This window comes from Molossus molossus, unplaced genomic scaffold, assembly GCF_014108415.1.
Source record: "Molossus molossus isolate mMolMol1 unplaced genomic scaffold, mMolMol1.p scaffold_m16_p_11, whole genome shotgun sequence".
NCBI lineage: Eukaryota > Metazoa > Chordata > Mammalia > Chiroptera > Molossidae > Molossus > Molossus molossus.
The window spans coordinates 1,123,270-1,134,125 of record NW_023425346.1 but is presented as its reverse complement, the minus strand read 5'-3'; the positions used below and the strand labels follow the sequence as shown (position 1 = coordinate 1,134,125).

The following is a 10,856-nucleotide window of genomic DNA, read 5'->3' as shown; positions in this document are numbered from 1 at the left end:
AGTGGTTAGAGCATCAGCCTGCGGATGAAAGGGTCTCAGGTTCCATCCCCGGCCCGGGTCAGATTCATGCGGGAGACAGCCAACCGATCACATCAATGTCTGTCTGTCTCTCTGGCTCTTTCTCACTACCTCCCGCCCTCCCTTTTTCCCTTCCACTCTATCTAGAAATCAATGGGAAAATATCCTCAGGAGAGAATTAACAAACAAACAAATAAATAAAATGAAATAAAAAATAAAAGCAATAAAAAATATCCTTGGGTGAGGATTAATAATAAATAAATAAACATATTGAGGTAGGAGGACAAGCCTTAAGAGGCACAAAGAGATGAAGTCCATTCTCCAGAACAAGTATCACAGACACAGCTACTGTAACAGCCCTCCTTAGCTGTCCAAGAGACATACCTCAAGACTCTTGGACAGACGAAGCAAGTGATGGTTTCAACTAGCCCTAAATTAGGTTTGCAGACCACAGATGCTTGATTTGCAATTGAGATACTTCTGTGAGTAAGTCTTAAAACAAAAAAAAAGAGTATGAAAAATAAAAAATTCAGGAAGACTGGTCTAGTTAAACAAGACTAAGAAGACAAACAGATAAAACATATGAACTTAGCCCTCGCTCAGCAGTTAGAGTGCCGGCCTGCGGTACAGAGACACCCAGGTTCAGTTCCCACTAAGGGCACGTACCTTGGTTGCAGTTTGTCCCCAACCCTGGTTGGGTCATGCAGGTGGCAACCACTTGATGTGTCCCTTTCACATCAATGTTTCTCTCTCTCTCTCCCTCCTCCCCACTCTATCTTAACAAAAAATGGAAAAATGTCCTTGGGTGAGGATGAAAAAAAAAAAAAAAAAAAAATGAACCTAGCCCTAGCCAGTTTGGCTCAGCGTTAGAGCATCAGCCTGCAGTCCAATGAGTCTGGGATTCGATTCCAGCCAAGAGCACATACCTCGGTTGCGGTTCATCCCTGGCCCTGGTCAAGGTCATGCGTGAGGCAATCAGTTGATGTGTCCCTCTCACATCAATGTCCCTCTCACATCAATGTTTCTCTCTCCCCCTTTCTCTACCTCTCTCTCCATCTGAAGATAAACAGAAAAATATCCTTGAGGATTAAAAAAAAAAAAAAATTAACCTTGATTAGGTCTTGGTATGAAAAATCCAGCTATCAAAGACCATTTGAATATGGACCAATTACAGCTAATTTTCTTTGATGTGATACAACATGCTAAAATTGCATGCTGAGGCATTATGTGTCATAATGTCTGTAATTATTCTCAAATGGCAAAAAAAAATTGTGCATGCATTTATGTCTGTATGTAGAGACAGAATGTATTAGGAATTTTGTTAATCAATATCCACAAAATAATCTACTGGGATTTTCATTTGGATGATGTTAAATCTACAGACCAAGTTGGGAAGAACTCACATCTTGACAATACTGAATCTTTCTATCAATGAACAAGAAATATTTTTCCATTTATTTATATCTACTTTGATCTCTTTTATCAAAGTGTTATAGTTTTCCTCATGTAGATCTTGTACATTTGGGGGGGATTTATACTTAAGTACATTTTTTTGGTGTGAATGTAGATGGCACTGTTTTTAATTCCAACTGTTCACTGTGGCTATATACGAAAGAAATTAACTTTTGCGTATTTATCTTGTATCCTGAATCTTGCTATTATGATCACTTATTAGAGTTTTTTTTTTCTCTTATTCTTAACATTTTTCTACATAGACAATCATGACTTCTGCACAATTTTAGTTCTTCCTTCCCAATGTGCATACCTTTTATTCCCTTTCTTGTTGCATTAGCTAGGACTTCTAGAACAATGCTGGAAAGGAGCGATGAGTAAGGACATCCCTAATTTGTTTCTAATCTCAGCAGCTAGTTTCTCACTATTAAGTATATTAACTGGGGAGAGGAGGTGTACACAGGTGTTCTATATCAACATCGGGAAGTTCTCTTCTATGTCTCACTTGCTGAGCATTTTTTATCATGAATGCATATTGAATTCTGTCAATTTTTTTTGCATTCATTGATATAATCATATAATTTTTCTTCAGCCTGTTGATGTGATAGATTACATCAATTCATTTTTTTTTTCCCTGTTTGGTTATTTTCTTTTAATTAATTTATTTCTGTTACCGATGTTTCTCCTTTCCCCCCCAATTCCCCCGTACCCCTCCCTCCCCGCCCTCTCCCCAGCTTTGTTGTCCATGTCATTGTTCATGCATACATGCATATAAGTTCTGTGGTTTATCTCTCCCCCACCACCCCCTCTTCTGGGGATTGTCAGTCTATACCCTACTTCCACATCTCTGTGACTACCCCATTCCTCAGACTGTTATGTTCATTATATTCCACAAATAAGTGAGATCACATGATACTTGTCTTTCTCTGTTTGGCTTGTTTCGCTTAGGATGAGGCTTTCCAGGTCCCTCATGTTGCCTCAAAGGATGAGAGATCTTTCTTTCTTATAGCTGCATCCATTCGTCTACTGATGGACATCTGGGCTGTTTCCAGATCTTAGCTATTGTAAATAGTGCTGCTATGAACATGGGGGTACGTACATTCTTTCTGATTGGTGTTACAGGCTTCTTAGGGTATATTCCTAGAAGTGGGATCACTGGATTAAATGGAAGTTCAATTTTTATTTTTTTTATTATTATTTTTTTTTATCCTCACCCGAGGACATTTTTCCATTTTTTTGTTCAGACAGAGCGGGAGGGAGAGAGAGGAAGAGAGAGAGAGAGAAACATCGACGTGAAAGGGACACATCGAGTGGCTGCCACCCGCACGACCAACCAGGGCCGGGGACAAACTGCAACCGAGGTACATGCCCTTAGCGGGAACCGAACCCGGGTCTCTCAGGACCGCAGGCCGGCGCTCTAACCGCTGAACCAAACCGGCCAGGGCGGAAGTTCAATTTTTAATTTTTTGAGGTAACACCATAGTGTTTTCCATAGTGGCTGCACCAGTCTGCATTCCTACCAGCAGTGTACTAGAGTCCCCTTTTCTCCACATCCTCGCCAACACTTGTTGTTTGATGATTTGTCGATGGCGCCCATTCTGATAGGTGTGAGGTGATACATCACAGTTGTTTTAATTTGCATCTCTTTGATAATTAGTGATGTTGAACATTTCTTCATATGTCTCTTAGCCATTTGTATGTCCTGTTTGGAGAGGTGTCTATTTAGCTCCTCTGCCCATTTTTTAATTGGGTTCGTTGTCTTCCTTTTGTGGAGTTATATGAATACTCTATATATTTTGGAAATTAGCCCCTTATCTGATGTATCACTGGCAACGATGCTCTCCCATACAGTGGGTTCCCTTTCCATTTTGATGGTTGTTTCTTTTGCTGTGCAGCTTTTTAGTTTGATGTAGTCCCATGTGTTCATTTTCTCCTTTGTTTCTGTTGCCTTAGGTGACGTATCAGTGAAAATTCTGCTGCGTATGATGTCCGAAATTTTGTTACCGACATTTTCCTCTAGGATTTTTATGGATTCACTGGTCACATTTAAGTCTTTTATCCATTTTGAGTTTATTCTTGTGTATGGTGTAAGTTGATGGTCTAGTTTCATTTTTTTTGCATGTAGCTGTGTCCAATTTTCCCAACACCACTTATTAAGAGGCTGTCTTTACTCCATTGTATGTTCTTGCCTCCTCTGTCAAATATTAATTGAGCATAATGTCTTGGGTCCATTTCTGGGTTCTCTGTTCTTTTCCACTGGTTTATATGCCTGTTTTTATGCCAGTACCAAGCTGTTTTGATTACAGTCACTTTGTAGTATAACCTGAAATCTGGTAATGTGATCCCTCCAACTTTGTTCTTCTTTTTCAAGATTGCTGTGGCTATTCAGGGTCTTTTTTGGTTCCATATGAACTTTTGAAGTCCTAACTGGTATTTATTTTGAACAAAGTTCAATATGACAACCTAAGACCACAAAATAATGTGACCACTTAATTCCAGTTGAAAATCTTTCCTAATTTAGACCTTACTAGTTTTTTTATTGTCATAATTTTAGCTCTTTCCTAAAGACAAGGAACAAAAATCCCTTTAAAGTTATACTATGAAATGTTCTGGGTTTTGTTTTTTTGCTTTTGTAAAAAGCACTAAACTGGTATTCAGGTGACCTAGATTCTTCCATAACTGTGTGATTATGAACAAATATAATCTCCTCAAACCTGTTTCCTGATCTTCAAAGTAAAGGTCTAGATTTAATTATCTCTTGAAGTAAAATAATTCTATAATTTCAAGATTACACAGGGAGCAGTTGAGAATTTTTCAAAGTTTCTTTCAACTAATTTTTTTTTTTAGATTTATATTATGCTTTATTTTTTCAATAATTTTATTTTCCGGCCCCTCTGGGTGGGTTAGATCACCGCACCAGGAGTGGGAAAGAGATGGTCCCATTGGACTGCAGCTCCACAAGGCCTGCAGTCCCAGGTCTGCACCCTGTGCCACCAACTATGGAGCCTAGCCCTGATGGCCCACCATGGCCGGCCCTGCTGCCATCCTGAGGGCTGGTCCCACTAGACGCATACTGTGGCAAGGGCAGGCCCTGTCCCTGCAAGTAGAGCAGCTGCTACACCATCAGCGCTAGCGGTACCAGGATACCCTTGTCTTCCGCAGTGAGAGCTACAGCCAAGAGCCAGTGAAGGACAGAGTCATCCAATGCAGGGAAAAAAACTAGTTCTCCCACCAGGAGATGATGGCCATCCTGCCGCCCTGCTGCCCTACAGCCACCCCAACCCAACCCACCCAAGGTCCTGATCATCAAGGGGGAGAAAAGAGATGTACTGCCGAAGTAGTGAAGCATTCGTCCATGGAGTCCGTGGTCCAGTGCGAGAATGACAAGGATGTCATTCAAGTCTCTAAGAAGTTCCTGCCAGGCAAGACCCTTGGCTACTCCAACTCTAAGCTGACCCTCCACATGGATGATGGTTTTGTCTTCATGAAACAGAACGGGGACTCCATGGATATTATCATCACTGTTTCCTCAGACCCCATGGGCCCTGCTGAGAGCCTTCTCAAAGAGTCCTACTCCAGCTCATGAAGACAGCACTCAAGGAGGACAAATCCTCTGTTGCCAGGACGAGTGCCAGTGGCTGCACCTGGACCTCCTCAAGGACATACAGCACTTCTTGGGGTTGCTGTTCCCAGTGGTGGGCTATGCTCACTGCACTATCCCGACCTCGCAGTGGCCAGATCAGCTTCACGCTGTGCAGCAAAAACTCAACACCAATTTCCAGGAGCCCATGCAGCAAGCTGACTCAGAAACCAGGCCCACAGATACAGCTGAGATATACAACTGACCAGCACCCAGAGCTTTCGTCCTGCCTGAGATTGCCCACAAGGTCCTGAAGGATGTAAGCTGAGCCCAGGTGCCACTGCCTACACTACCCTCAAGCCAGAAAGCCCTGGACAAGACACCTGCCAGCACACCCACCAACCAAGAGTTACAGGCCCCAGAATGCCTCCCCACCTGCCCTATGGTGCAGACTATCTCGTTCTCTCTCCATGGTGCTGAGCCTCCACAACTGTACCAGCCGTGTACAGCACTGGCTCTGCCCTGTCACCCCTCACTCAAATACATGTATTTACAAAAAAAAAAATTTAATAAAAAATTTTATTTTCCAATTACAACTGGCATACAATTGTATGTTTCAGGTGTACAACATAATGATTAGACATTTATATGACGTACAAAGTGATCACCCTGATAAATCTAGTACTCATCTGACACCATACAGTGATGTCAGAACAACAACATGATGAACTATATTCCTATGCTGTACTTGACATTCCCATGATTGTTCCATAACTACCAATTGTACTTCTTACTCCCTTCACCTTCTTCTCCCATCCCTCTAAACACCCTCTCATCTGGCAACCATCAAAATATCTATGAGTCTGTTTACGGTCTGCTTGCTTTTATTATATTTAGATTTCACATTTAACTGAAATCATGTGGCATTTGTCTTTCTCTGTCTTATGTCACTCAGCACAATACCCTCTAGGTCCATCCATGTTGTTGCAGATGCAAGATTTCATTCTTTTTTGTGACGGTGTCACATTCCATTGTATCACTTCTTTATCCACTCATCTACTGATGGACACTTAGGTTGCTTCCATATCTTGACTATTGTAAATAAAGCTACAGTGAACATAGGGATTTAGTGTTTTGGGTTTTTTCAGATAAATACCCAGAAGTGGAACTGCTGGGTTCTTCATCTCCTGTGAAAGCCTTTGCTGAAAGTCTGTTTTGTCTGGTATAAGTATTGTTACCCCAGCCTTTTTGTTTCCATTTTCATGAAATATCTCTTTCCATCTCTTCACTTTGTGTGTCTTTTATCTTCATCCAAAGACATTTTTGGATTTATCTTCAAATAGAGCAGGAGGGAGAGATGGGGAAGAGAGAGAAACATCGATGTGAGAGAGACACATCGACTGGTTGCCACCCACACTACCCCACCCACACTAACTGGGGCCGTGGACGAACTGCAACCAAGGTACGTGCCCTTAGCGGGAACCGAACCCAGGACTCTCTGGTCCACAGGCCGAAGCTCCAACCACTGAGCCAAACAGGCCAGGGCTGTCTGTGTTTCTTCTGATCTTAAGAAAGTCTCCTGTAGACAGTATATGTAAGAATCTTGTTTTGTTATCCATTCCGCCTTCTTATGTCTTTTTTGTTTGTTTGTTAATCTTCACCCGAGGGTATTTTTCCATTGATTTTAGAGAGAGTGGAAAGGAGGGAAGAGAGAGAGAGAGACCGATGTGAGAGAGACACATCGATTGGTTGCCTCCTGCACACACCCAGATCAGTGCCAGGGATCGAACATGCAAGCCAGTACATGCCCATCACCAAGAATCAAACCCACAACCCTCCAGTGCGCAAGTCAATGTTCTAACCACTGAGCAACACCAGAGAGGGCAAAACTATGTATGTCTTTTGATTGAAGTATTTCATCCATTTTACATTAAAGTAATTTGTCAGGTATGTATTTATTACATTTTACTACTTAAATGTTTTCTCTTCCTCTTCCTCTTCTTCTTCTGCAAGACCCTTTAACATTTCTTGAAATACTGGTTTGGTGGTACTCAACTCCTTTAGCTTTTTTTGGTCTGGGAAGCTCTTTATCCTTCTATTCTAAATGATAGCTTTGCTGGATAGAGTAATCTTGGTTGCAGGTCCCTGCTTTTCATTCCTTTGTATACTTCTCGCCAGTCCCTTCTGGCCTGCAAAGTTGCTGTAGAGAAATTCGCTGACAGTCCTATGGGAGCCCCTCGTAGGTAACGTAACTGCTTTTTGTTTAGTTCTCACTCAGCCACAACCTCTGCTGGTCTTTACAGCCAGATGTCATAGGGCCCTCTCTTCAGGGCAATGGAACGCTGGGCTGGGACCTGGTGTGAGACTAGAACCCCTAGGTCTTCTGGGGGGACCTCCACAGCCAAGGTATTCCTCCCAATTTTTATCCACCATACAGGAGTGTGGGACCACATCCCCATCTGCATCTTCGCCCCTCCGAACAGTCTCAACGTGGCTTCTTCTTTATGTCCTTAGTCATAAAAATTTTGTTCAGCTAGCTTTCAGGTAGTTCTGAATGATGCCTGTTCTGTAGCTTAATTTTAACACGGATGTGATTCTGAGATGATGTGAGTACTACATTTACCTACCTATACCGCCATCCTGACCAGAACCCACTGAAACGCCATCTTGAAAATACTTACTCGTGTCTCTTTTGCTGATGGCACCAAGTATTCACAGTAGGGTAGGAGCTGCAACAGAAACTTGTCAATGTGAGTAACATTTTGAGGAAACATGGTAATGACATTCACAAAAATCTCACCGAAAGGTTTTCTCTTTATCTGTGACTTGATTCTGGATTCGGTCACCTTGCAGATTTTAACATTGCCAAGGAGCAGTAAAAGCTGCTGAGATGTGAAAGACAAATAGTTGTCTTAAGCACTTCATGGGGTTACTAAAGGGTCATGTCAATAATGGGGAAGGGAGAACCTAGTGGTTGTCAAAGTCCCATGACAGAAGAGCTTAGGCCTCTGTTGGTCACCAACGGTGTGATCCTGCAGAAAATGCTTGCACTTTCCGGAGCCTTGGTTTCCTTATTTGCACAATGACTGTGTGGCCAAGTCTACAGAACTTTTTTTTATCATACTGATGTTCTTATCACTACATTCTTCTTTTTTTTTTTTTTTATCCTCACCCGAGGACATTTTTCTATTTTTTGTTCAGATAGAGTGGGAGGGAGAGAGAGGAAGAGAGGGAGAGAGAGAAACATCGATGTGAAAGGGACACATCGAGTGGCTGCCACCCACACGACCAACCAGGGCCGAGGACAAACTGCAACCAAGGTACGTGCCCTTAGCGGGAACCGAACCCGGGTCTCTCTGGACCACAGGCCGATGCTCTAACCGCTGAGCCAAACCGGCCAGGGCAACTACATTCTTATAAATGATACATATCAAAAAGAAATAAGATGACCATTAGCATTTGTGATAATCACCCTGGCCAGTGTGGCTCAGCGGTTGGAGCATCGATCCAAGTACCAAAGGTCACAGGTTTAATTACATACATGGGTTGCAGGTGTGCAAGAGGTGGCTGATCAATGTCTCTCTCATATCAATGTTTCTTCTCTCTTTCTTTCCCCCTCCCTCCCTCCCTCCCTTCCACTCTCTCTAAAATCAATAGAAAAAATATCCTCTGGTGAGGATCAAGAACAAAAAATTCTGGTTAAAGTATAAAATATTTAATAACCCTTGTTAGAGATGGAAAGGAAGACCTTATTCTGGACCATCATGACAGGTATAAAGATCCCTATGATTGGATTTTACAGTGGGAGCGAGACTGGGCTCAACTCTGAACATAGCTTGAACAAGTGGGAATTTATAGCTAAACAAAAGGATGGGAGTCAGTGCATGAAAAATTACTGACAGGAAGCATCAGGGGTTAAGGGAGTTCAGGTTACACTGACCTAATCCAATTTTGCTGAAGACAAGCCAGGGTGATCAGTGTCTGTGGGGTCTGAAGGATGAGAAACCTGACCAGATCTTGAGGGTGGGGGTTCTGGTTAAACTGTTTCAGCAGGGTTCTTGCTAAAACTGGGTTTTTACAAGGAAGTACCCAAATGGGCCAAGGAGAAGACGGGCCCTGACTGACATCTGGTTCAGCAGAACATCTCTGTGACAACATATACTATAAGCAGTACTGGTGCACAGAGTACCCCCAGGCAAAGGAACTGGATCTTCAATGTTATTGGTCTTCTGCTTCCTACCTTTCCATGAAACCCATTCTTGGCCTATTTCTGAGAGGGTAACTGTTGTATTGTTTGTTTCACCGCCACTCTTCTCCCTGAGCTACTGTTTGTCATTGGAGATACATGTCTTGAAAATCCTCTACTCAGGGGGAGGGGGGAATCAGTGGGGAGAAAAGGAGAAACATCTGTAACAAAAATTAATTAATTAATTTAAAATTTTTTTTAAAAAAGAAAATCCTCTATCAGCTTTGGTAACATTCAAAATGGAAGCTGAAGTTGTTCGGCTTCCAACCTGGGTCTCCTTTTCTGTCTTCATTGCTGTTACTTAAGGATGCTGCTGTCTATCTTCAACCTCACTTTTTTTTTCTGGTCAAGTTCAGAAGTTCTTGTTATTTAAATTTCCAGCTGTGTTGGTGATTTTCACATGTCTACATCCAACTCTTACACTCATTTGGCTGCTTTACAGGAAAGACTGACTCAGAACAGTTTTTTCTCCTGCTTCCATTCATCCTGATCTGTATCTCTCTTGTCTCAGCACCTCACCATTCTCCCAGTCACCCAGCCAGAAACCCACAGGTTGTCCAGACTCCTTCCTCTCCCTTCATCGACAGCAAGTCAAACATTAAATTCTCATCACCAGATTTACTCCTTAAATCAATATCATCTCTTCTACTGTCGTGCTGCCAGAGTAATCCATCTAAAACATACATCTGGCCCTGGCCTGTTTGGCTCAGCGGTTGGAGCGTTGGCATGCGGTCCGGAGAGACCCAGGTTCGGTTCCCACTGAGGGCGTGTGCCTCGGTTGCTATTTGTCCCCGGCCCTGGTTGGTTGTGCAGGTGGCGGCCACTCGATGTGTCCCTTTCACGTCGATGTTTCTCTCTCTCTCTCTCCTTCTCTCTCCCTCCTGCTCTATCTGAACAAAAAATGGAAAAATGTCCTCGGGTGAAGATAGAAAAATAAAAAATAAAACATACATCTGACCATATCTACCCTTGGTAAAATTACTAACAGGCAGCCTAGCCAGTGTGCTCAGTGGCTGAGCATCGACCCATGCACCAAAAGGTCACCAGTTCGATTCTAGGTCAGGGCACAAGCCCAGGTTGTGGGCCAGTGCGGGGCATGCAGGAGGTGGCCAATCAATGTTCTCTCTAACTGATGTTTCCATCTCTCCCTCTCCTTTCCCCTCTCTCTAAAATCAGTAAAGAAAAAAAATTCTTTTTAACTACTAACAGGTAGAATGCATGCATTCACATCTTTCCACTTAGCTCCTGCCATTCTATTTTCACTCCTGGCCTCCTGAGCTGATGAACAACTGTGTGTGTCTGAGACAAGCACTATTTACGAAAAGTTTTAGTGCTATGGACTATGTGATAACAGACAGCAGAGAATGATTCCCTTTAAAAAAAAAAAAGAGTCACATTTGAGCTTAAATCTATAGGTTGAGTTCATGTTAATTAAGCAAAGTGCAGAAAGTGGTGGCATTCTGAATAGAAAGAAACACATACACAAAGATCCTGTGGCAGGAGGGAGTTGTAACACATTTCATTCCATGAAACCACCACACCGCAACTGAAATTCAATTC

At 42.6% G+C, this 10,856-nt stretch overlaps 1 long non-coding RNA gene and 1 pseudogene across 1 annotated transcript; one reads left to right on the top strand and one right to left on the bottom strand.

Moving 5' to 3' along the window:
- Positions 1–324: 324 nt before the first annotated feature.
- On the bottom strand, positions 325–10,039 carry LOC118625480. The gene is made up of 3 exons (XR_004958682.1): positions 9,291–10,039; positions 7,732–7,779; positions 325–510 (listed from the first exon to the last, which is right to left on the bottom strand). It is a non-coding gene; the product is annotated as an uncharacterized LOC118625480 (long non-coding RNA).
- On the top strand, positions 4,470–5,378 carry LOC118625479 (annotated as a pseudogene).
- Positions 10,040–10,856: the final 817 nt, after the last annotated feature.